Source organism: Phoxinus phoxinus (assembly GCF_949152265.1).
Source record: "Phoxinus phoxinus genome assembly, chromosome: 1".
NCBI lineage: Eukaryota > Metazoa > Chordata > Actinopteri > Cypriniformes > Leuciscidae > Phoxinus > Phoxinus phoxinus.
This window is the reverse complement of record NC_136876.1, coordinates 52,313,432-52,337,595: the sequence shown is the minus strand read 5'-3', so window position 1 is coordinate 52,337,595 and position 24,164 is coordinate 52,313,432. Positions and strand designations below refer to the sequence as shown.

General features: G+C 39.1%; 1 protein-coding gene across 7 annotated transcripts in view; it reads right to left on the bottom strand.

Annotated features, from left to right (window-relative positions):
- Nucleotides 1-23,221, bottom strand: part of tex2 (testis expressed 2) — a 70,729-nt gene extending 47,508 nt beyond the window's left edge. Inside the window, exons 1-2 of one of the 7 annotated variants that reach the window (XM_079633113.1) lie at nucleotides 22,950-23,079; nucleotides 22,216-22,292 (exon numbers count right to left, since the gene is read on the bottom strand). The gene's annotated coding sequence lies outside the window, so the exon portion shown is untranslated. Of the gene's footprint in view, nucleotides 1-22,215; nucleotides 22,293-22,701 lie in introns of all 7 variants that reach the window. The other 6 variants (XM_079633112.1, XM_079633114.1, XM_079633116.1 and 3 more) reach the window with 6 other exon arrangements.
- Nucleotides 23,222-24,164: the final 943 nt, after the last annotated feature.

Genomic DNA, 24,164 nt, shown 5'->3' with positions numbered 1-24,164 from the left:
AAGCAGAAGAGCATCTCTGAACACACACACACCAAACCTTGAAGCAGAAGAGCATCTCTGAACACACACACACACCAAACCTTGAAGCAGAAGAGCATCTCTGAACACACACACACACACAGACACACACACACACACACACACACACACAGGTCTGAAGGCTGAATAGGACTTAAGGTGTACCTAATAAAGTGGCCGGTCAGTGTATATCAAACACACCCTTGAGAAGTACCAACAAAACTGAACAAAACCATATGTCAGACCAAAGCATTTGCATGAGCATGTCTGAGGACACTCACGTGGCCTTCCTACACAATATAGTCAAATCTGCTACACGAACGGACCGCTGGGCTAAACGTACCTGTCCGAAGGCAAATGAGTTCACGATCAATAACAGCGAACGCTCACAGCTTTACCACCGCCAACACAGGACAGCTTATCGACTCATATTTGCTGTCTGGAAATTATATTTTAAGTCTCAGATTTTTGCATTGTGACATTATTTTTATGAAAAATAAAGTGATTATTATTATGTGACAAAACAATCATATGTTATTTAAACCGTATGTTTGTAGTATTTGTTGCAAACTTTTCTCCCAAATTGTGTTTTTTTTAATTAAAATTTGAATAAAAAATAACTAAAAAGTAAATATCCAGACATTTGTGACCCTGGACCACAAAACCAGTCTGTGGCAATAGCAGCTATACACTGTACGGGTCAAAATTATCCATTTTTCTTTTATGCCAAAAATCATGAGGATATTAAGATCATGATCCATGAAGATATTTAGTAAATGTCCTACCGTAAATATATAAAACATGTATTTTTGTGAGTGAATGCAGCACAATCGTGAACATAAATGCACAACTTTAAAGGAGATTTTCTCAATGTTTAGATTTTTTTGCTCCCTCAGATTCCAGATTTACAATAGTTGTGTCTCGACCAAATACTGTCATATCCTAACAAACCACACATCAATGGAAAGATGATTTATTCAGATTTCAGATTATGTATACATCTCAAATTCAAATAATTGGCCCATGTGACTGGTTTTGTAGTCCAGAGTCACATATTATGTACAGCTTCTTCCCTCAAGCTATAAGACTGCTGATCCGCAACTAATACACCACAATACTCCCACAATGCAATGCTATACTGCCCTACTGTCAATCTCTGTGTGTAATGTTTGCTGTGATGCATATCATACATGTCGTCTACTCTTTTTGCTGTTTGTGTATATTGTACAGTTATTATGCACTGCCTGGCCCCCCAAAAAAACGTCTCTGTTGGGATTTTAATAGGCTAAAGAGTCTATGATTGGATCATTATTGCAGTGATTATTTTGTTTCTAAAATGCTATATGTTTGGCATTAGTTGGTTACAAGTTGTCATTAAAAAATAATGTTAAAAGGGAAGAAAAAGCTCCTAAAACTCCTGTGGATTTTCGGGAGAAATGGCCAGGGTTTGTTTGCTATAATTCACTGCATTTGTTATGGAGTACAAAGGTCATGAGATGTTGTTTGGAAAGTCCGTCTGACCTCATGAAACACAGTGCCATTGTGCCCGTGAGCAACAGCCCATAATACACTAACTGTGTGCCGACAGTCCCAGAAGCTGTTTCAGAGGCGGAGAATGTGGAGGTGGGAAAACTAGATGACAAAACCATTGAGTTTTCTCTAGAACAACAAGAACGGGCACATTTATTCAGGAAGAAACTAGTGCCTGTTTAAAATAATGTTGTTGATCCAGTGTGACATCATGCTATTTTTATTAAATCTAGGGATGCACCGATATTAAAAAAATTACCGATACCGATAACTGATAATTCTTTATATTTGAAAGCAGATAACCGATAATTCTTTATATTTGAAAGCAGATAATAACTGATAATTCTTTATATTTGAAAGCAGATAACCGATAATTCTTTATATTTGAAAGCCGATAATAACTGATAATTCTTTATATTTGAAAGTCGATAACCGATAATTATTTATATTTGAAAGCCGATAACCGATAATTCTTTATATTTGAAAGCCGATAACGATAATTCTTTATATTTGAAAGCCGATAACCGATAATTCTTTATATTTGAAAGCCGATAACGATAATTCTTTATATTTGAAAGCCGATAACCGATAATTCTTTATATTTGAAAGCTGATAACGAAAATTATTTATATTTAACAGCAGATAACCGATAATTCTTTATATTTGAAAGCCGATTTTTCTTTATATTTTGCAAGATTCTGTAATAGTTTTTTCCCTCAAGCTGTCAGAGCCCTGAATACCCGGGTGCCATTCATCGTTTCATTGCCATAAACTGCTGCTTCCCACTCCCCACCCCCCCAATGAAGGACTAAGAGCCCATAAATGACTGTGAACTGTCACCTAAATGGAATGGGCATTAAAAAATGTACCATTATGCACTGTCACTTTAATGGTCTTAGGACTTTCTGCTATGCTTGATTTCACTATTTTACTGTTTTATTGAAATTGTTTATTGTTGCTATGTATTGTGTGTATCAGATGTTGTTGTTGTTTATTTTTGTATTGGTTGCACCTCGGTCTGTATGGAACGAAATTTCGTTCGACTGTATACATGTATACAGTAGAATGACAATAAAGTTGACTATGACTATGACTATGATAACCGATAATTCTTTATATTTGAAAGCAGATAACCGATAATTCTTTATATTTGAAAGCCGATAACAATAATTCTTTATATTTGAAAGCCGATAACGATAATTCTTTATATTTGAAAGCCGATAACGAAAATTCTTTATATTTGAAAGCAGATAACCGATAATTCTTTATATTTGAAAGCCGATCACCGATAATTCTTTATATTTGAAAGCCGATAACCGATAATTCTTTATATTTGAAAGCAGATAACCGATAATTCTTTATATTTGAAAGCCGATAACCGATAATTCTTTATATTTGAAAGCAGATAACCGATATTTCTTTATTTTTGAAAGCCGATCACCGATAATTCTTTATATTTGAAAGCCGATAACCGATAATTCTTTATATTTGAAAGCAGATAACCGATAATTCTTTATATTTAAAAGCCGATCACCGATAATTCTTTATATTTGAAAGCCGATAACCGATAATTCTTTATATTTGAAAGCAGATAACCGATAATTCTTTATATTTGAAAGCCGATAACCGATAATTCTTTATATTTGAAAGCAGATAACCGATATTTCTTTATTTTTGAAAGCCGATCACCGATATATCGGCTGATAAATCTAAATCCAAGTTTTTATTTCATTTTTGAGAGCCTGATTAGAAAAACAAAAGTCTCCTCATTAAAAGCCATGTCCCAAACACACAATTATAATGTTCTCATGATCATTTTATAAAGCCGATATGACTTACGCTGTGCATATTTTCCTTTTTGAAGTGATTTTAATCATATTTCAAGCAAATAAAAACCATCATGGTTTGTTTGCATCTGAAGAGTCTCAGCTGTAAGAAATAATCCAATATTTATCGGCTTTATTATATCATAACATTAAAAATGAACATATATCGGCCGATACCGATATGGTGGCCAATATATCATGAATCCCTAATTAAATCCATGAAATTGCCACAATTCTTTTATTATTTTTGGTGTATTTTGTCAATAGATATTGTCCAAATACCAAATATAACAATACTGTTCATCTCTTGTTAGATCTTAGGACTGCATATATACTGCAAACCTGAAAGCAGCTCTGAGCATGTGACCCGAATTACACAGAATATTAGTTAATTATGAATCGAGGATGGGAAAGAGCAGCAGTAGCTATGGATACAGAGAAGAGTGAGCTATATATAATGAGCTCATTGAGTGTAGATGTCTAGAGACCTGACGAGCCTCATGAGTCCACGGGTCAAGAGGAATTAACCAAAGCGTGATCCCATGGTATAACCTGTTGTGAAATGTGCTTAAACACTCCTTAACGGTGCTTAAAACCAGTCTGGGGATTCATTTACTATGGGATATGCACAGGGAAACACGTTTATCGGGAACACACTTGGCAAATACACAAATGTGCAACTCTGTGTCAAAAGCACAACCATAATAACACGTTTTAACATGAGAAAACCTTCTTTGTCTACAGTTATATCCCTGATTTCAACTTCAGTAAAGTAACGCTGGTTAGTTTTGTTGACTCATGTTCTGGTGTCCAAAGTTCAACCAGAAAGAAAGAAACATGACGTAACTACAGATCCACGAAGCACTGTTTACATCAAACATACCGAAAAAAGACTTCAACACTAGGCTAATTCTCCAAAAATATGCTGAATTCTTTCTTTCTTTCTATTATGTATATCAAGCAAAATACCAATAATAACCAATAATGAGACAAAATCAGTAATAAACAAGCCCGAAACACACCTCAGGACTCTTATTTTGAAATGTCTATGAGTTACTACTCTTATATAACTCACACCATAACGTAAACACTGGCATAATTCATCAACAAGTAAAAGCTATGAAACTGCCAGCCATTTATTTCATATAATCACAGCATTTTAGAGTTAAATAAACACATTAGACCGTTGAGATTCCTGTATTTCCTTCCTAAATTAAAGGGGTTCTCCACCACTGGCATAATGGGTTTTCTTTTGAATAAAACTTTTTTGTTTTTAAATCGGTGGTACCTGACTAGAGAAAAATGTCCTTTAGCAAAATAGCTATGAAAACTTCAACACCCATAATGCACTGGGCATGTTGCCGTCCAAGGCCACTGCCACCAGTCTGCTATGGATACGCTTACAAGAGTCTAATGCTTTAGTAGGAAATACTTCTTAGCAAACTTTTAGTCATAATGGTGTCGATTATTGTATTGTTCCCGGATGCAAGAATTCAAAGAGTCAGTTACGTTTCCAGTGAAGGATCCAGCACAGTTGTAGGCAGCGGCTAAAGGCTGCAAAGAATCATAATAAATACGGAGAAAACGCCACAAGCAACCCAAAATCTGACAACCCTTAGTGTTTGTAGTCAACATTTCAAACTGGATGATCAGTATTTTGGTGAAAAACTGGAAGAAACTGCTATTCTGTCAGTTCTGCCTAAGCAAAAAGCCATTTAAGCAAGCTGTCCATTTTTACAATGCTGTTAAATAGTAGATAGGATAGTTACAGAAACTAGCCACTAGGGCGGCGACATTTTTTCAATGCCAGTAGGAAAATTAGTCTTAAAAATGGCGGGTAGGCTACTGGTGTTTCATATGGCATGTGTTCGGCCAATCAACACACTTGCGTCACAGGTGGTTCCTATTGTCTGGGTTCGACCCGACTCTGAAGTAGGAGTTAATTTAGTCCCCCAAAAGTAGGACTATAACTCAACTCATTCCCAGTTCCTGCGGTGCGAACACGCCAAAGAGAGCCGGATACTTCCGCCATTAGCTCTAGGAACTTGTGCTTTTATCTCCTCCTCCAGAATGTCTCCCCACAGACTTCAAAGTGGCCGCCATCGTGAGTGCATTACTTTCAACACTTTTTGATCAATGTCATAAACTGAGGAACAAGCATTATCATCTCATCTGTGGTAACTGACAGAACGCCACACACACACACACACACAGAGAGAATATAAACGTTGATATGCGTAATATTACAGAGCTCCGTCGTGTGTATCGGATCATGGCCTCACTGAAGGGTTTCTCCATTACATCTATTTAGTCATCAATCCCCTCCGTCACTCCAATGAGATGAAGACAAACTCAAACGAGCAGAAAGAGGAACACTGATGCGCTTCATGAGCTTCTGTTTCAACATGCCGTGACCTCAGACATGTGCAACATACTCCGTTATTACCAGTTACTCTTGCACACACACTCATTCAGAAGTTCAGGACATGCTTGACTGAATTTTCACACAACTCTTTTCCATACAATTAAAGTAAACAGTAATTATGGATTGTTACAAAAAAAAAAATATATATATATATATATAGCAAACAGCAATCACTACTCGGTGGCTTTAGATGCATTCTGGGTACATGCATTCCCAGTAAAGAGGACTACTGAGTCTGTCTAAAGTTCGACACTTTCTGCTGCCAGATGTTTGTGTTATAATAACTGTGACCCACAATAGCCACATCCATGTGACCAAACATACAAGACCAATCAGATCTAAATCTGACAATGCTGAATATGACACTCTTCCTGTAGCCTTAGGCTATTTCTTCTTTTTTTACCATACATGTAATCCTTAGCAATGGCAACATCAATCAAGAAATAAATTTTTTGCAATGTTTTGCCTTATTGTCACATGAATCCACTTGGGGCGGACTATTTAAAACATTTTTCACAAAAAATTACATTCAATCCAAAATGGCCGACTTCCCGTTAAGCTTAGCTAATGTCATTTAGACAGTTGTTTGGCTTGATAAAATCAATATATTGCTGTGTTCACACTACGGGCCCTATTTTAACGATCTGAAACGCAAACGCGAAACTTTGTGGGCGGATCTCTAGTCTAAAATGTGTTGGTCTGAAGTCGCTTCATTATTCGTAGGTGTGGTTTGGGCGTAACGTGAAATAAACCAATCAGAGCGTCCTCTCACATTCCCTTTAAGAGCCGGCGCGCTTGTTCCACGGCGGATTGCTATTATAACGGCGGGTTTGCCGGCGCACGTAACTTACATGATGGTAACGGTGATCTCGCAGTCTTCAGGATTGTGTGTCCTGGTTCTTGACAGATAACACACTTTGTCAGATGTCCTTATAAACCGATGTGTCTCGCCATTATTGACCAAACAGGTTTGATCCGTCATTACTAGAATTAGCCTGAATAATTTGGGTAAATGTGTAAACTAGATTTATGCCTATTTTTCACATCTTCATGGACACCACAATGATCTCCCTCGTGTGGTAATATTTTTCCCTGTTATTATGTATGGTTTGCAAAAATATGAACTGCTGCGTCTGTGTAGATGAGAGAAGCAAAGTGTGTGTGTGTGTTGTGCACACGCTACATTATGGCCAAGCATGCGCCCTTAAAATAGCATCTGACTAACGCACCGCTGACTTTAGACTGGGTTTCTCTGGTCAGTGGCGGAGTTGTTTTCTGAAACTGCAGGAGGGAACGTTTGCGCAGGAACACACTCCTCTTTTCACTGAACCTAAAGTTCATTCCCTAATTTACCGACGTGCGTCTGTGGAGGGAAAGTCCGCTGTGCGTGTGTGTAAGATAGGAATGATATGCGTCGGCATACAAAGTAATTTGCGCTGGGTGCAAGATAGGGCCCTATGTCGTAATTACCGTAATTACGAGAAAGCAACCCTTGACATTCCCTACCCTGATTTGTTCACGTTCTCTGACTCGCAATTATGGGTTTCTATGGCAACACTATCGACACCAATATGAATCTGCAGCGGTCAGGCGGTGCAAGTCGAGGCTCTCAGATAATTACGGGTTTACAAGTTGTAATTATGAGATGTACAAGGACGTGAACCGTTTTTAAGTAGAAAATGTGTAATTACGGTATTTAACGACATGGCGTGAGCAAACCACAAATACCGACTGTGGTGATGGTGACTTCGGGAGACTATCACATTAGTCAAAAGGTGAGCGATACAGAAGCTACAGTTTATTTTACTCTATTCTGGTGGAGACTTTCATATTCACCAAACCCCTTACAGTGCGAGCACTCTCACATCTTTGGCATCAATACAGTTTGATTGGGACTGGCCCTCTGTCACTATCCCCTGTGCACTTATGTCACATTAGGTGTAAAAATGTAAAAAGAGCGGAGTGTCATGAATGTAAAGACCGGATCAATTCCCTAAAGGTGCCTGAAATCAATACAAGTTCACAATCACCACTGTAGCACTTATGTCGAGACTTCGGCCACATTCAGTCTCCAGTCTGAGTATGGTGTCATGGACCACACAACAAAAGCCTGCGGATGGCATAGACACACAACACTACATTACTGTTTCATGTTTACAGTATATCATCATCATTATTACGGATGATGACAATTTCATGCATCACAACACACTTTACAATTGCCAAACCATGTATATGATGATCATACAGAAAAATCACACACACACGCACAAAAAAGAATCACAAATGAAATCTCTTTAATCCCTATTATGCTTTTCCGGATGTTGCTTTTCATGCAGTGTGTTTTTAAATGTAAAGATCAGTGTGCAGATAAAAGTTATTGTTTCCCAAAAGTAAGAACAGATTCTGAACTGCCTAAATGAGTCATCAGCAATTCCACTATTGCATAATGCAGAGTAGACCAATCACAACAGACTGGGCCATCTGTCCAATCAGAGCAGAGTAGACCAATCACAATCAGATTGGGTCATCTGTCCAATCAGAGCAGAGAAGACCAATCACAACAGACTGGGCCATCTGACCAATCAGAGCAGAGAAGACCAATCACAATCAGACTGGGCCATCTGACCAATCAGAGCAGAGGAGACCAATCACAATCAGACTGGGCCATCTGACCAATCAGAGCAGAGGACACCAATCACAACAGACTGGGCCATCTGACCAATCAGAGCAGAGAAGACCAATCACAATCAGACTGGGCCATCTGACCAATCAGAGCAGAGGAGACCAATCACAATCAGACTGGGCCATCTGAACAATCAGAGCAGAGGAGACCAATCACAATCAGATTGGGTCATCTGTCCAATCAGAGCAGAGAAGACCAATCACAACAGACTGGGCCATCTGTCCAATCAGAGCAGAGAAGACCAATCACAACAGACTGGGCCATCTGACCAATCAGAGCAGAGAAGACCAATCACAATCAGACTTGACCATCTGACCAATCAGAGCAGAGTAAACCAATCACAACAGACTGGGTCATCTGACCAATCAGAGAAGAGTAGACCAATCACAACAGACTGGGCCATCTGACCAATCAGAGCAGAGTAGACCAATCACAATCAGATTGGGTCATCTGACCAATCAGAGCAGAGTAGACCAATCACAACAGACTGGACCATCTGACCAATCAGAGCAGAGTAGACCAATCACAACAGACTGGGCCATCTGACCAATCAGAGCAGAGTAGACCAATCACAACAGACTGGGTCATCTGACCAATCAGAGCAGAGTAGACCAATCACAACAGACTGGGCCATCTGACCAATCAGAGCAGAGTAGACCAATCACAACAGACTGGGCCATCTGACCAATCAGAGCAGAGTAGACCAATCACAATCAGACTGGGCCATCTGACCAATCAGAGCAGAGTAGACCAATCACAACAGACTGGGTCATCTGACCAATCAGAGCAGAGTAGACCAATCACAACAGACTGGGCCATCTGACCAATCAGAGCAGAGTAGACCAATCACAATCAGACTGGGCCATCTGACCAATCAGAGCAGAGTAACCAATCACAATCAGAGCAGAGTAGACCAATCACAATCAGAGCAGAATAGACCAATCACAATCAGAGCAGAGTAGACCAATCACAATCAGAGCAGAGTAACCAATCACAATCAGAGCAGAGTAGACCAATCACAATCAGAGCAGAATAGACCAATCACAATCAGAGCAGAATAGACCAATCACAATCAGAGCAGAGTAACCAATCACAATCAGAGCAGAGTAGACCAATCACAATCAGAGCAGAGTAGACCAATCACAATCAGAGCAGAGTAGACCAGAGTAACCAATCACAATCAGAGCAGAGTAGACCAATCACAATCAGAGCAGAGTAGACCAATCACAATCAGAGCAGAGTAGACCAATCACAATCAGAGCAGAGTAACCAATCACAATCAGAACAGAGTAGACCAATCACAATCAGAGCAGAATAGACCAATCACAATCAGAGCAGAATAGACCAATCACAATCAGAGCAGAGTAGACCAATCACAATCAGAGCAGAGTAGACCAATCACAATCAGAGCAGAATAGACCAATCACAATCAGAGCAGAATAGACCAATCACAATCAGAGCAGAATAGACCAATCACAATCAGAGCAGAGTAGACCAATCACAATCAGAGCAGAGTAGACCAATCACAATCAGAGCAGAGTAGACCAATCACAATCAGAGCAGAATAGACCAATCACAATCAGAGCAGAGTAGACCAATCACAATCAGAGCAGAGTAGACCAATCACAATCAGAGCAGAGTAGACCAATCACAATCAGAGCAGAGTAACCAATCACAATCAGAGCAGAGTAGACCAATCACAATCAGAGCAGAATAGACCAATCACAATCAGAGCAGAATAGACCAATCACAATCAGAGCAGAGTAACCAATCACAATCAGAGCAGAATAGACCAATCACAATCAGAGCAGAATAGACCAATCACAATCAAAGCAGAATAGACCAATCACAATCAGAGCAGAGTAACCAATCACAATCAGAGCAGAGTAGACCAATCACAATCAGAGCAGAGTAGACCAATCACAATCAGAGCAGAGTAGACCAATCACAATCAGAGCAGAGTAGACCAATCACAATCAGAGCAGAATAGACCAATCACAATCAGAGCAGAATAGACCAATCACAATCAGAGCAGAATAGACCAATCACAATCAGAGCAGAGTAGACCAATCACAATCAAAAAAGAATAGACCAATCACAATCAGAGCAGAGTAACCAATCACAATCAGAGCAGAGTAGACCAATCACAATCAGAGCAGAGTAAGGGGGGATCTTTGAGCACCAACGACACTGTGAGAAAAGACCTGATGCTACAATGAATTCTATTATGAGAAAATGAAAGTGTTTTATGCATGTAAACACTTTAAAGATTGTAGAAATCTTTAAAATAGTATTATAGAGAACATTACAGTTTCTCCTAGACAGCGATGGAATAGTTCACCCAAAAGTGTAAATCCTGTCATCACTTTCTCACACTCGTGTTGTTCCAAACTTCTTTCTTCAGCGACACATAAAACGAAGTTCACATTATGAAAGTTGAAACTCACAACGTCAAACAGACACAAACCGGCCAGACCACATTGGTTCTCGCAAGTCATGTGCCCAGTTCATGGCATCTGAGGATTCTGTCACCATATGCGATGTAGGGAATGAGAGCCTTGATCAAGCATTGATTTGAGAGTTAATTAAGGCATTAAATATTGAACTGCTTATCATAATAAATAGTGTTGCTTCACAAGACTTGGACTATCCGAGTCGAGGTATCTATGATTCTCATGCTACATTTATGTCCTATTTGGAGCTTGGAAGGGTTGGATCCCTTTGACTTTAATAAGACGGACAAAACCAGCTGAGCCATTCCTCAAATCATTATCTTCTGTGATCTACAGGGGAAAGAATCTCACACACGTCTGGAACGACACCAATTGATGACAGAATTTTTTATTTTTTTGCAGGTTGGACTATTAAGAGTTACGTTTACTCGACAACGATACGCTTAAAGCGGTGGTTGAGTATGATTTCACTTTTCTAACTGTAGTTAGTGTGTAATGTTGCTGTTTGATCATAAACAACATCTGCAAAGTTACAACGCTCAAAGTTCAAAGTTCAGAGCAAAAGGGAGATATTTGCTTTTACAGAAATCACTTTTTAAGGACTACGACAAACGGCTGGTAGAGACTACACGACATTCCTCCCGGGTTAGTGACATCACAACCCTAAAATTTACATAAACCCCGCCCCCGGAACACGATTTATAGATGACAGAATATGCTAATCAATGACTAGAAGATAACTACACATAAGCTGCATAAATTCATCAACTAACCGTTCAGAAATGTCCTGTTCTTCTACATGTTGTCATTTCTTCTTGAGTCTCTCCATCATTGTCTGACTCCGGTTTGAACATAAAAGGCTAAAAGTTTTTGAAATGTTCAGTGCGTGTGTGTGTGTGTGTGTGAGGTAAAAGGACACGAGCTGTTGTAGCTCCGCCCCCTGTGCCGGGAGCAGCAGCTCATTTGCATTTAAAGGGACAGACACACAAAGTTGGCTTCAGCCCCGCGACTTATAAAGTAATCGGGTTGATGTGCGCGTTTATATGTCACACGTTTCCCGCTGTTCGCGCATAACTATTCTCCTCTATTGGTTCTTTGTTTTAAACAGCAGACGTAATATTAATCCGTCTCTGGTCATGATTTGGAGACAATGAGCATTGAACCGTTTTGCCGTGCTGCTTATATTTATCACGCAGTAAAAATGCCCCCCCCCACGGCCAAAACCAGTCGTCTGTGGATGAGAATCCAAAACAATTACTGGGACGTTGTCCTGCTTCACTTCACAGACGCCGAGTGACATGAGAATTTTAGAATGACGGGACACTCATTTATATGACACTTTATTCAACAGGAAGAACAGCTCGTTCCGCGCGTCTTACGTCAATGTACATGCGCAGTCCTTTCAGTTTCGGTTTTCAATCCGATCAAGTGTTTACATGTTCTCTCGATCGCATTACAAAAGAAATAAACCACCCCTTTCAATCCGATCGAAATTTCATTCGGATCGAGCTCAATCCGATCGATTAAGGTGTTGTTTACATGACGATCTTTTAGTCCGATTGAGCCGTCAATCCGATTATAAGTGTCCATGTAAAAGCAGCTTCATGTAAATTGAAGCTTCACAATGACAGTATGAAGCACGCGAAATGTATAGACCGGTACATATCCCGTGACGCAGCAGCACTCCCAACTGCATTTCGGCGTCAAGCAAACCGAGCAAGTGAGGAATCTGAATTGATAATTAAGTTCAATGTAGCTTATAATATAGCCTTATTTGTTGCTTATTATATTTCACTTAATTGTAAAGTGGATATGCATTGGTTTTTTTTGTATCTTTAATACCGAATAGTCAATAGCTGCTGAAAATCTATTATTATATTATTTTATGGATTATATTTATTTTATTTTAAGAGTTCAGGAGTCTGCCCATCTGTGCCAACCATAGCATGTTGAAATCCAAAAGAAATTAATTTTGCACATTGTGTATTGTATTTTCTATTGCAGTAAATCTATCCCAACCAATGTTAAAGAAAACAAGGCGGCATGTGGTTTAAAAGATGGCAAGTAAAATAAAAAGCACATCTGTATGCAATACAGTTTCATTATTGTTCATTATTATCCAGAGCGGCTTACTATAATTAATTTGTGCGACCAAATCATGTTTTGCGCCAGTAACTGAAAAAGTTAGTAGCGCAAGTGCCACCAGTGGAAAAGGTTAGTGTAGTTCCCTGCCCTCAAAAAGTGACGATTTTAACATGCAATATAAAAATATCTGTGGGGAATTTTGAGCTAAAACTTCACACACACACTCTGGGGACATCAGAGACTAGCCTACATCTTGTGAAAAGGCTTTGAGTTTTCCACGTACAGACGACACCTTTGTCAAAACGATCCCCATTCACACGGATCCGTGATAAAACGGCTAAAAACACTGTATTCTGCCTCCAGGCCAGTAGATGGCGATGAAACACTATAGACTGAACACGTAATACGCATGTACATGACGACATCATCTTCAGAGATTCACGTTTTTTGTTGTTTACACGGAGACTGTTTTCAAAAACTTGCACTTTGAAACCCGTTTTCAAAAGTTTGTTTTCGCCAAAACACGTTATCGTTAGGGCTGGGATAAACGATTATTTTTTAAACGATTAATCTAGCGATTATTTTTTCGATGCATCGATTAATCTAACGATTATTTTTCCCAGTCCGATTCGATTCGATTATCGATTATCTGCCCATTAATTGACTATAATAGCAATTTATACATGTTGATTTACATGTCTGAATGAAAAAAACATGAATTCCTTAACATTGCAATATATGTTTATTGCTCTTAAAATTCCAAAATAAAACATTATACAAGTGCAAAGTAATGCATTTCTTAGTCAGAGGTAGCATTCAATAAAACCTTGAAAACACAAAGGCCGGAAAAAAAGTGCATCTTGTAATGAAAATAACAACAACTTGATGTCTAGCATTCAATAAACAAATTAAAAGGTCACCCAGGCAGCCACCCTTTCTTAGAGCTATTGAAAGAATACAGTAACTATTGTAAACTTGGGGGCTTTAAGCTAATACAGAAAGTGCTTTTCCAACAAAAAATAATGAAAATAAACATTCAGAACACAACATTTATGTTGAACATAGGCCTAGCTTACTGAAAAAAACTTCATTCACAATTTCACATGCAAATAACAACTTACACTAGTCTCTGACACTTTCCTTTCACCTTAAGAATACTGTGTGTGTGTGTGTCTCTGTGTGTGTGTGTCTCTGTGTGTGTGTGTCTCTGTGTGTGTGTGTCTCTCTCTGTGTGTGTGTGTGTGTGTGTGTGTGTGTGTCTCTCTCTCTCTGTGTGTGTGTCTCTCTGTGTGTGTGTGTGTGTGTCTCTCTCTCTGTGTGTGTGTGTCTCTCTCTGTGTGTCATTCAAGACAAAATACAGTCATATATTGGAGTGGAGGAATGTGAGCATTTCAACATGCTCAGGAGTCAGGCTTGCCCTTTTTTTAGTAACAATGTTCCCAGCAACTGAGAAAAGCCTTTCAGATGGCGTTGATGTGGCAGGTATAGACAAATAGGATTTGGCTACTGCAGCCAGGATGGGGAACCTTGTGGCGTTATCCTTCCACCATGTAAGGGGGTTGTTATCCCTTGGGATAGGGTTTTCCCCGAAATACAAAAGCACCTCTTTCCTGACTGTCTCACTGTCCCCATCACCATCCTCCTGGTCCATGTTTTCTTCATTGCCGTCTTCCCCCTCAGAATCTGTGCCCAACAAAGTGTCCAACAAAGAGCAGGACCTCCTCTTTGGTGGGGAGCTTGCTGAGGCTTCCTGCCCCACAGCTGCCTGTAACAATCTCTGCTTCCTTCTGATATCAAGAGCAACAGTCTGTATTTGTACTTGTAGTTTGAGTGCATCATCTGCTGGAAGGAACTTCAATTTCCGAAAACGGGGATCAAGTGCAGCAGCAATGAGAGACACATTTTTCCCATCCTCTTGAAATACAAACACCTCCTGCCACCTTGACAATATCTCCTCTTCTGCTTTGGTCTGGAAAAAGGTCATGGCAGCAGAATCAAATGATTTATTTCGGGTGGATTTCAGGAGACCCTTCAGCAGGGGGGGGGAGAACAGAGGCTGTGACATAAGATTGACCACTAAGGAAAACCGTGGCTTGCTCATAGGGCTTGAGCACCTCTTCCAGTTCCCCCAGAAGAATCCATTGATCGTTTTTCAGATCAAGATGGTGCTTTCCGCGCTGTGTGATTTCTGGATCTGATAGCGTCGCAACCACTGGCCATCGCTGCTCTAAAAGACGTTCAATCATATAGTATGAACTGTTCTAACGGACTGCTACATCCTGTATCAGTTTATGTTCAACTGTGCCCATCTGTTTTTGTTTTAGCTTCAGCTTAGTGGTAGCTGGCTCACTTTTCTTTATGTGTTTTACGAGGCACCGTGTAGCTGAGAGTGCCTTGTTAATCACAGGGTTGTCCATTGAATGATTGACTACCAGTTGAAGTGTATGCCCAGCACACCGATGGGATACCACCCCAAATCTCTCTTCCAAGATTCTGAGAGCTGCCACAATGTTACGTGCATTGTCATGGACAATAGCAAGGATATTCTCAAACGAAATGTCAAATTTTTCTGCCACATTCTCCAGCCAGGAGGCAATATTTTCTGCTGTGTGGCGTTCTTCAACTGGAAGTGTTGTCAAATTGAAGGAGACAAGATCCCAACTGTCATTAATAAAATGACAAGTTACCCCTAAGTAGGCTTCTGTGACCAGACTTGTCCAAGCATCAGTGCTAAGGGAGATTTTGGATGTGGCCATTTTAAGTTTGTTTTTAAGTTTCTCCACTGAAGTTTCGTACTTGTTCTCCATCATAGTAGTGAAATGGCGCCTACAGGGCAGAGTGTAACCTGATTCAAAGGTGGTCAGCATTTCTTTGAATCCCTCGCCCTCAACCACAGAAATCGGCCTCATGTCTTTAACAATCATTGATAAGACGCTCTCAGTAAGTATGGCAGCCTCCTGGGGGGTGCAGGGTGTTGTATTTTTCTTGTGAAAGTAATTTTCCACACTATTCTTCTTATCCCTGAAAACAAAGTACACACACATTAAAATAAATATAATAATAAACCAACACCAAAGAAACACAATATACGATTTTTTTATATATCCACCTCAGCCTACAGGCTATGCCCATTGATTAAGTATCAACAAGTAGGCTAATCAAACCCTATGTGTGTAACAACAATATATTCGTTTTCCTTAAAATTTGAATTAACAGAACAACTTAAACACTTTGCAGTTTGAATGATGTTCTGTATAAACAAAATGACGGAGTATGTTTTTGTTTCCACTGTTCGATCGCGCCTCACACACACAAATATAATTAAACACTCTGCGACTTTGCGATCGCGCCTCTCTCTCTCTCTCTCTCTCTCTCTCTCTCTCTCTCTCTCTCTCTCTCTCTCTCTCTCTCTCTCTCTCTCTCTCTCTCTCTCTCTCTCTCTCTCTCTCTCTCTCTCTCACACACACACACTGCGCCTTTTCGATCGCGCCTCACTCTCACACACGTACAGTCGTACACAAATATAATCAAACACTCTGCGACTTTGCGATCGCGCGCCCCTCTCTCTCACACACACACACACACACACACACATATAATCAAACACTCTACGACTTTTCGATCGCGCCCGCGCCTCCATCTCTCTCACACACACACACACACACACACACAAATATAATCAAACACAATGCGACTTTTCGCTCGCGTCCGCGCCTCTCTCTCTTTCTCTCTCTCTCTCTCTCTCTCTCTCTCTCTCTCTCTCTCTCTCTCTCACAAACACACGTAGTTAAAAAACATACACTGTAGCCTAAAACCTTAGGTTTGGACAACGTATTATAGCCTACTCCAACATCGAGTGCAAAGTGGGGAGTTGAAGAAAAACTTACGGTGCTCTGTCATCTGCAGCTGCTCCCGGGTGGCGCCTCTTCAGGTGCTGGTGCATTGCCGTGGTGCTAGAATGGAAGGCCATCTCCATTTTGCACAGACGACATATCACGGAATTGTTTCCTTTTACATTAAAGAATTCCCATACTTTAGAGGACCGAGTGCGTTTGCACTTCTGAAAGTCTGAGGAGCGAGTGGTGTTGCAACTACTCTCCGACGCCGCCATTTTTGTTTTGGGTCTGACGAATCGACGTGCATATTTTGCGTCGACGTATTTTTTGCGTCGACGTCATCGATGACGTCGACGCGTTGTCCCAGCCCTAGTTATCGTGTAAACGAACGGCCAAAACGTATAACAAGTGTAACGTTTTTAGTTGAAAACGGTGTCGTGTGAACAGCCCCTCAGTCTACTTCAGGTTTTCCTTCTGCACTGTCAGAGAAAGACTGCAATGATCTCAAGTTTCTCCTCTAGAGGTTCAAACCTGTGCTCAGATTTATCTGCAGTCAGAAGTCAGACATCTCAACACAAACTCAAACACGTCTCATCAAACTCTCTGATCAGACCCACTGTATGTCAACAGCTGACTCGGTGACTATTCACTTCAGAATGTTGGGTTAAAAATGACCCAACGAGTAACCCAACCATGGGTTGGTATAGCACCTTATACCAATAACAGCCGGGATATTACAAGAAATGTTTCAAATAACCCAACATTTTTGTAAAATAACCCAACATTTTTGTAAAATAACCCAACATAATGGCCCAATATGCGTAACCCAACGGTTGGGTTAAAAACAACCCAGCATTTTTTTACAGTGTAAGAAGTATCCTGAGCAATAAAAGAGCGAGCATTTCTCATTAAATTCTCCCAGGAACGAGCGATCGGACCCACTGAACTCTCATTGCATGTCAACAACTGCCTCGATGACTATTCACTTCATAATGTTGGGTTAAAAATGACCCAACGAGTAACCCAACCATGGGGTGGTATAGCACCTTCCCAACTGTGGGTTATTTAGCTAACCCGACAGCCGGGTTATTATTAGAAATTATCCAACATTTTTGTAAAATAACCCAACATTTTTGTAAAATAACCCAACATTTTTGTAAAATAACCCAACATTTTTGTAAAATAACCCAACATAATGGCCCAATATGCGTAACCCAACGGTTGGGTTAAAAACAACCCAGCATTTTTTTACAGTGTAAGAAGTATCCTGAGCAATAAAAGAGCGAGCATTTCTCATTAAATTCTCCCAGGAACGAGCGATCAGACCCACTGAACTCTCATTGCATGTCAACAACTGCCTCGATGACTATTCACTTCATAATGTTGGGTTAAAAATGACCCAACGAGTAACCCAACCATGGGGTGGTATAGCACCTTCCCAACTGTGGGTTATTTAGCTAACCCGACAGCCCGGTTATTACTAGAAATGATCCAACGATGTTTAAAATAACCCAACATTTTTGGAAAATAACCCAACATAATGACCCAATATGCGTAACCCAACGGTTGGGTTGAAAAAACAACCCAACGTTTTTTACAGTGTAAGAAGTATCCTGAGCAATAAAAGAACGAGCATTTCTCATTAAATTCTCCCAGGAACGAGCGATCGAACCCACTGAACTCTCATTGCATGTCAACAGCTGACTCGATGACTATTCACTTCATAATGTTGGGTTAAAAATGACCCAACGAGTAACCCAACCATGGCGTGGTATAACACCTTCCCAACTGTGGGTTATTTAGCTAACCCGACAGCCGGGTTATTACTAGAAATTATCCATCGATGTTTAAAATAACCCAACATAATGACCCAATATGCGTAACCCAACGATTGGGTTAAAAAACAACCCAACGATTTTTACAGTGTAAGAAGTACTGGACCTGTTTGCTCTGACGTGTTACACACACGCAGGTTATAGCGTGTGCACTGACTGCAGAGAGCTCTGTGTGTGTGTGTGTGTGTGTGTGTGTGTGAGAGAGACAGCATAGTATCAGTCTGCAGATGTCAGTAGTCTAATGTTCAAAGCTTTATCAACGCTATTTTGTGTTTCTTTTGAATCTATTTTGAATTGAACATGAACTGAACGGGAAAGAAAGAGAGGAAAAATGTACAGTACGATGTGTTTTGTGTTTTGCTGTCCTTGTTTTAATGTACTTTATGTATTCTTATGAAATGTGGTCTACTGTATGTATAAGTATTGTTGTTTACTAAACACTAAAAAAAAATGTGTTCTGGTCCAGGATCCTTGATGTAGTTAAGATGCACATGATATAGTAGCCTATAGTTTTCTTTTCTTTTACGTAGTAACTGAGTAAAAAAGCAACAGTTATTGTGAACTGTGAACCAATACAATACTTCCTCTCTGTGTTATCATAAACATGTTGACATGTGACATATCATAAACATGTGACCCTGGACCACAAACCCAGTCTGGAGCCGCACGGGTATATCTGTGCCAATAGCAACTATACATTTTATGGGTCAAAATTATCCATTTTTCTTTTATGCCAAAAATCATGAGGATATTAAGATCATGTTCCATGAAGATATTTAGTAAATGTCCTACCGTAAATATATAAAACATGTATTTTTGTGAGTGAATGCAGCACAATCGTGAACATAAATGCACAACTTTAAAGGAGATTTTCTCAATGTTTAGATTTTTTTGCTCCCTCAGATTCCAGATTTACAATAGTTGTGTCTCGACCAAACACTGTCCTATCCTAACAAACCACACATCAATAGAGAGATTATTTATTCAGATTTATATAATTTTATATGAAAAATGTAACACATCATGTGACTGGTTTTGTGGTCCAGGGTCACAAATATGGCCACTTAAAGAGACGTTTTTATTTATTTATAATTTACTCACTCTCATGTTAAGACTTTAATTGGCCAATCTTTGAAACACAAATGATTTTTAATATATTATATATTTTTAATTAAACGTCAGGTAACCACATAAGAGCATCAGTGTGTACGATGTGCTTTATGTATTGCGTGTTGATCATTGTTCAGACGTAAATAACCTTTTTGATCTTAAGTTTAGGTCTGAGCTTTCAATGACGGGACAGAAACATCATTACAATTAGGGCTGGGCGATATATCGCATGACATTGTTAGGCGCGTCTCATCAGTAAAGCCGGTTCCTTGATTAGTAGTAAATCACCATCACCTGCTTTCAGATGTAGCGGCATTTACTACACCAGGGGTCCTCAACTCTGGACCACGAGATCCACTTTCCTGCAGAGTTTAGATCCAACCCTAATCAAACACACCTGAACAAGCCAATCAAGCTCTTAATGATTGATACAACGTTACAGGTACACTACAAAATCCCCAGTGTTAAATCAACATTGCTCAGAGTACATATTGTCCCAATCTATAGTGTTAAAGTTAATGAGATAATTATATGATTAATTAAGTGATGTTTGAGCATTAGTGATGAACACCTGCTGTTAACAACTGTTTTGTCACAAGTCTACTGAATTGATTGTTGAGAGTTGATATTTAAGTGATCAAAAAAGTATGCTACCATTATGGTGGTCAATGTTTGCTTTAGTTGCTCTCGTGACCCATTGCATTTTTAAAGCTAACTTATTTAAGCATTTGCAATAGTGTTTCATGATAAACACTTGAGCTTTGCTGATCAAAAAGTTCAAAACACAAATATGCTTTTATGCGCGCAAGACGTTTAATTGAAACTCATAAAGAGATATTTGTTAAAGGTCACTTCACACAAAATTAGTATTTCATTTTGGTTATTGACTGAGGTTCAGTTATAGTAAATGTGTAAAAAATGGTATAATAAAACAATTGTCAGTGATAAAAATGCACATAAATATCTTCTAAAAATATACACTTAGACATCAACACTTACCATACATTCCTCAACAGTGGTGACAATAATTATCCATACTGCAGTGCATGCTGGGATTTTTTTCAAATTATGATACCCAGCATGCATTGCAGCATGAAACTTTTTGTTTATTGTCACCATTGTTGATATTTGTATGCTGATGTTTGCTGTATGTGAGTTTGTTAAAAACTCGGAAAATATTATATTGTACGCACTTCACAATTTTAAAATTCCACACATTAAATAATAGATGTAGTTTCACAGGGTTGACAAGGCAAACCCCTCAAATGTATTTATGACAAAACACTGATTAATGATTTCACATTCAACAAGTTCAGGTTCCAATGATATGCTGCTATCATATTCTGATTTTACTGCTTTTAAAACATTGTGTATGTTGTTGCAGAATAAATTCTATCATAAATAGAGTGACGGGTCAACAGCCCAACTAAAGCAAACACTGATCTCTATAATGGTGGCATTATATTTTTACCAATAAAATATCAACATTTAAACCTCTGTTAATTCTCAAAAATAACTTCTATAGAAGCATGGCAGAAATCAAATCAATCTGGTTAGTAATAAGCGAAGCTGGTAATGCTGTTTGTGGAGTTTGTAGACATCTAAGGCTGTGGCTGAAGTCAGTTGTAGTTCTTGTGTTCCTCTTTCCTTCATTAATTCAGGTGTTCATCACTAATGCTAAATCATCTCTTAATTAATCACTTAATTATCTCATTAACTTTAACACTCTGTAGAATGGGACAATATGTACTTGAGCAATGTTGATTTAACTCTGGGGATTTTGTTGTGTACCTGTAATGTTGTATTAATCATGAAGAGCTTGATTAGCTTGTTCAGGTGTGTTTGATTAGGGTTGGATCTAAACTCTGCAGGAAAGTGGATCTCGTGCTCCAGAGTTGAGGACTCCTGTACTACACAGAGCCGTAGTTAACTGATAAGCTGAGCCATATCGCATTAATTATCGCAGGCGATACGTCCGCGATACTTATGCGATATTGCTCAGCTTGTCAGTTAATTACGGCTCTGTGTAGTAAATGCCGCTACATCTGAAAGCAGGTGATGGTGATTTACTACTAATCAAGGAACCGGCTTTACCTACGAGATGCGCCTAACAATCTCATGCGATATATCGCCCAGCCCTACTTTGTATGCATTAATCATATACGTAAAGTGCGTAAAGTGCTTTTTACAGACTTTTTACGGTCATCTAACCCACTTTAATGTCTTTAGATTGGCTTACAGTGAAATAAGATTATTGTGATTGTGTCGGTCGAGCTGCTGTTTATATAAAAGAGTTGCTGCAACTTTATAATCTCCCTTTGGACTTAAGGGATCTTGGGGACACTTTTAATAGTAGCTAAAGTTGCTTAAACTTGCTCTGGAAAGGTGCTCTAGAAATAAAAAAGACTTACCTACTCATTGGCAAATGTAAGAATCACACATAAACAAGTGTTGAGACGGGTAATAACCTGTCATCCTGGCCTTCAATCTGTATTTACAATGCAAAACACACATTTTCTATTTTTAGAGATGATTTATCCAACACAGCGGAGTGTGAACACTTTTCTACACTGAAAATCCCTTTCACTTTAAGTTTATTAATCTGCTTATTGTTTTGAAAAGTAGGATATTATGGAAGAAGCTTCTTTGTGAATGCTGATGATGGATAATAACACAGTTTTACTGTAACAATAACTGTGGTATTTTAGTCAAGCCATAATCTGACCGCCTGAAAACCTGAATATGACTCTCTTAGCCAAAAATGGTGTTATGAAATCTCCAATAAAGTGCCATAGGATATGCTACCATGTCGATAACACACATTCAGAAGATGTAACATGCTAACACAACGTTTCTGCTCGCTTAACATGGTATTTACAAGGTTGTAGGACACGTACCTCCTATTCTTCGAAGTATCATGGGTTATGAATATAGTAATTATGCCATATAGCACGGAATAACTCATCCAACAGCTGTCCGTCAGTTTCCGACGCGCGTTAATCGCACGCGACGCATCAACAGATGATGACACTCGCAGGTCATCAGTGAAGACTCGCGGTTGCTATGATACTCGGGTGTCTCGAGACAGAGATGCGGCTTAGCAACGACACACAGATGATGATGATGATGATGGGCGCGATCTTACCATTACACTTCTTCATTATCCTGCCGAAACTACACGCAGAATCCCGTCCAACACGTTATGTATTCGGATTCGCTTCCACAGTCGATCCGGCTCGTCGCTGCGATCATGTCTTGAGTTTATAATGTTTATAATCCAGTGACAGCAGCACATCACAGGGAAGCGGAGCGAAAATAAACCTCGCAGACCCCCAGGCGAGAGCAATCGAACGATGATCCGCGGGAGATCCAGATACACGTCTACATTCACACACTCTATGCTGGATTAAAATGTCTGCTGGAAGGGCGTATGTTTGTTTTGGTGAGACTGGACGAACCAAAGGGCAAATGCGCCCCCTGCTGGATGTGTTATTATATTATATTATATTATATTATATTATATTATATTATATTATATTATATTATATTATATTATATTATATTATATTATGTTATATTATATTATTAGAGGATCTGTAAACACTCTAATTCCCATCATGTACAGTCTCTTCGTCGCCTTTAAACTCTCATCAACTTCTTTTGACTCTCTCACACGTCTCCTTATTTGAACAGGAACACATTAAACTTTCTTAAAAGCATTAGGATGGTATTATGTCGCTTAATCGCTCATTAAACCAACTATACCCCCCTTGATATCCACATTTCATCGCATTTAAATAAACTTCTTCAACACAGGGGACTTATGACATGCGATCTTTGGAGATTTATGATTTATGATCTAGTACCTCAAAGTTTAAAATGATAAGATTAAGATGAGACTAGTTGTTGATAGATTCAGCAGTTTGCTTCTCTCGAGGTGAAGAAGAAGAAGAAGAACAGATTGACTGCAGTTTGAAATAAAACAGCTCCATCTAGTGATCACTGATAATAGCACACAATATGAGTAAAAGCTAAAAGAAAATGTACAGTAATGAGCTAAAACTAAACTAACAATAAAATGAGTTAATATAATGTGTGAATAATAGTTTATTTCACTAAACTCAAATAGGTACAGGCTCAAACGGAGCATTTCAGAGCATGTTTTATTATTACAACTTTTGTTTGTCAAAATAGCAATTTGGTATATTAATATTTTTCAATCATTTTGTGTTCGTACTAGTTAAATTTAGCTTTTTAACACCTGTACACCTGTACCTAATTTAAATAGGTACAGGTGTGCTTTCTTTAGGATACTTGATTTACTTTTTATAGTATTTCGTCCCTTGTGTTTAGATAGACT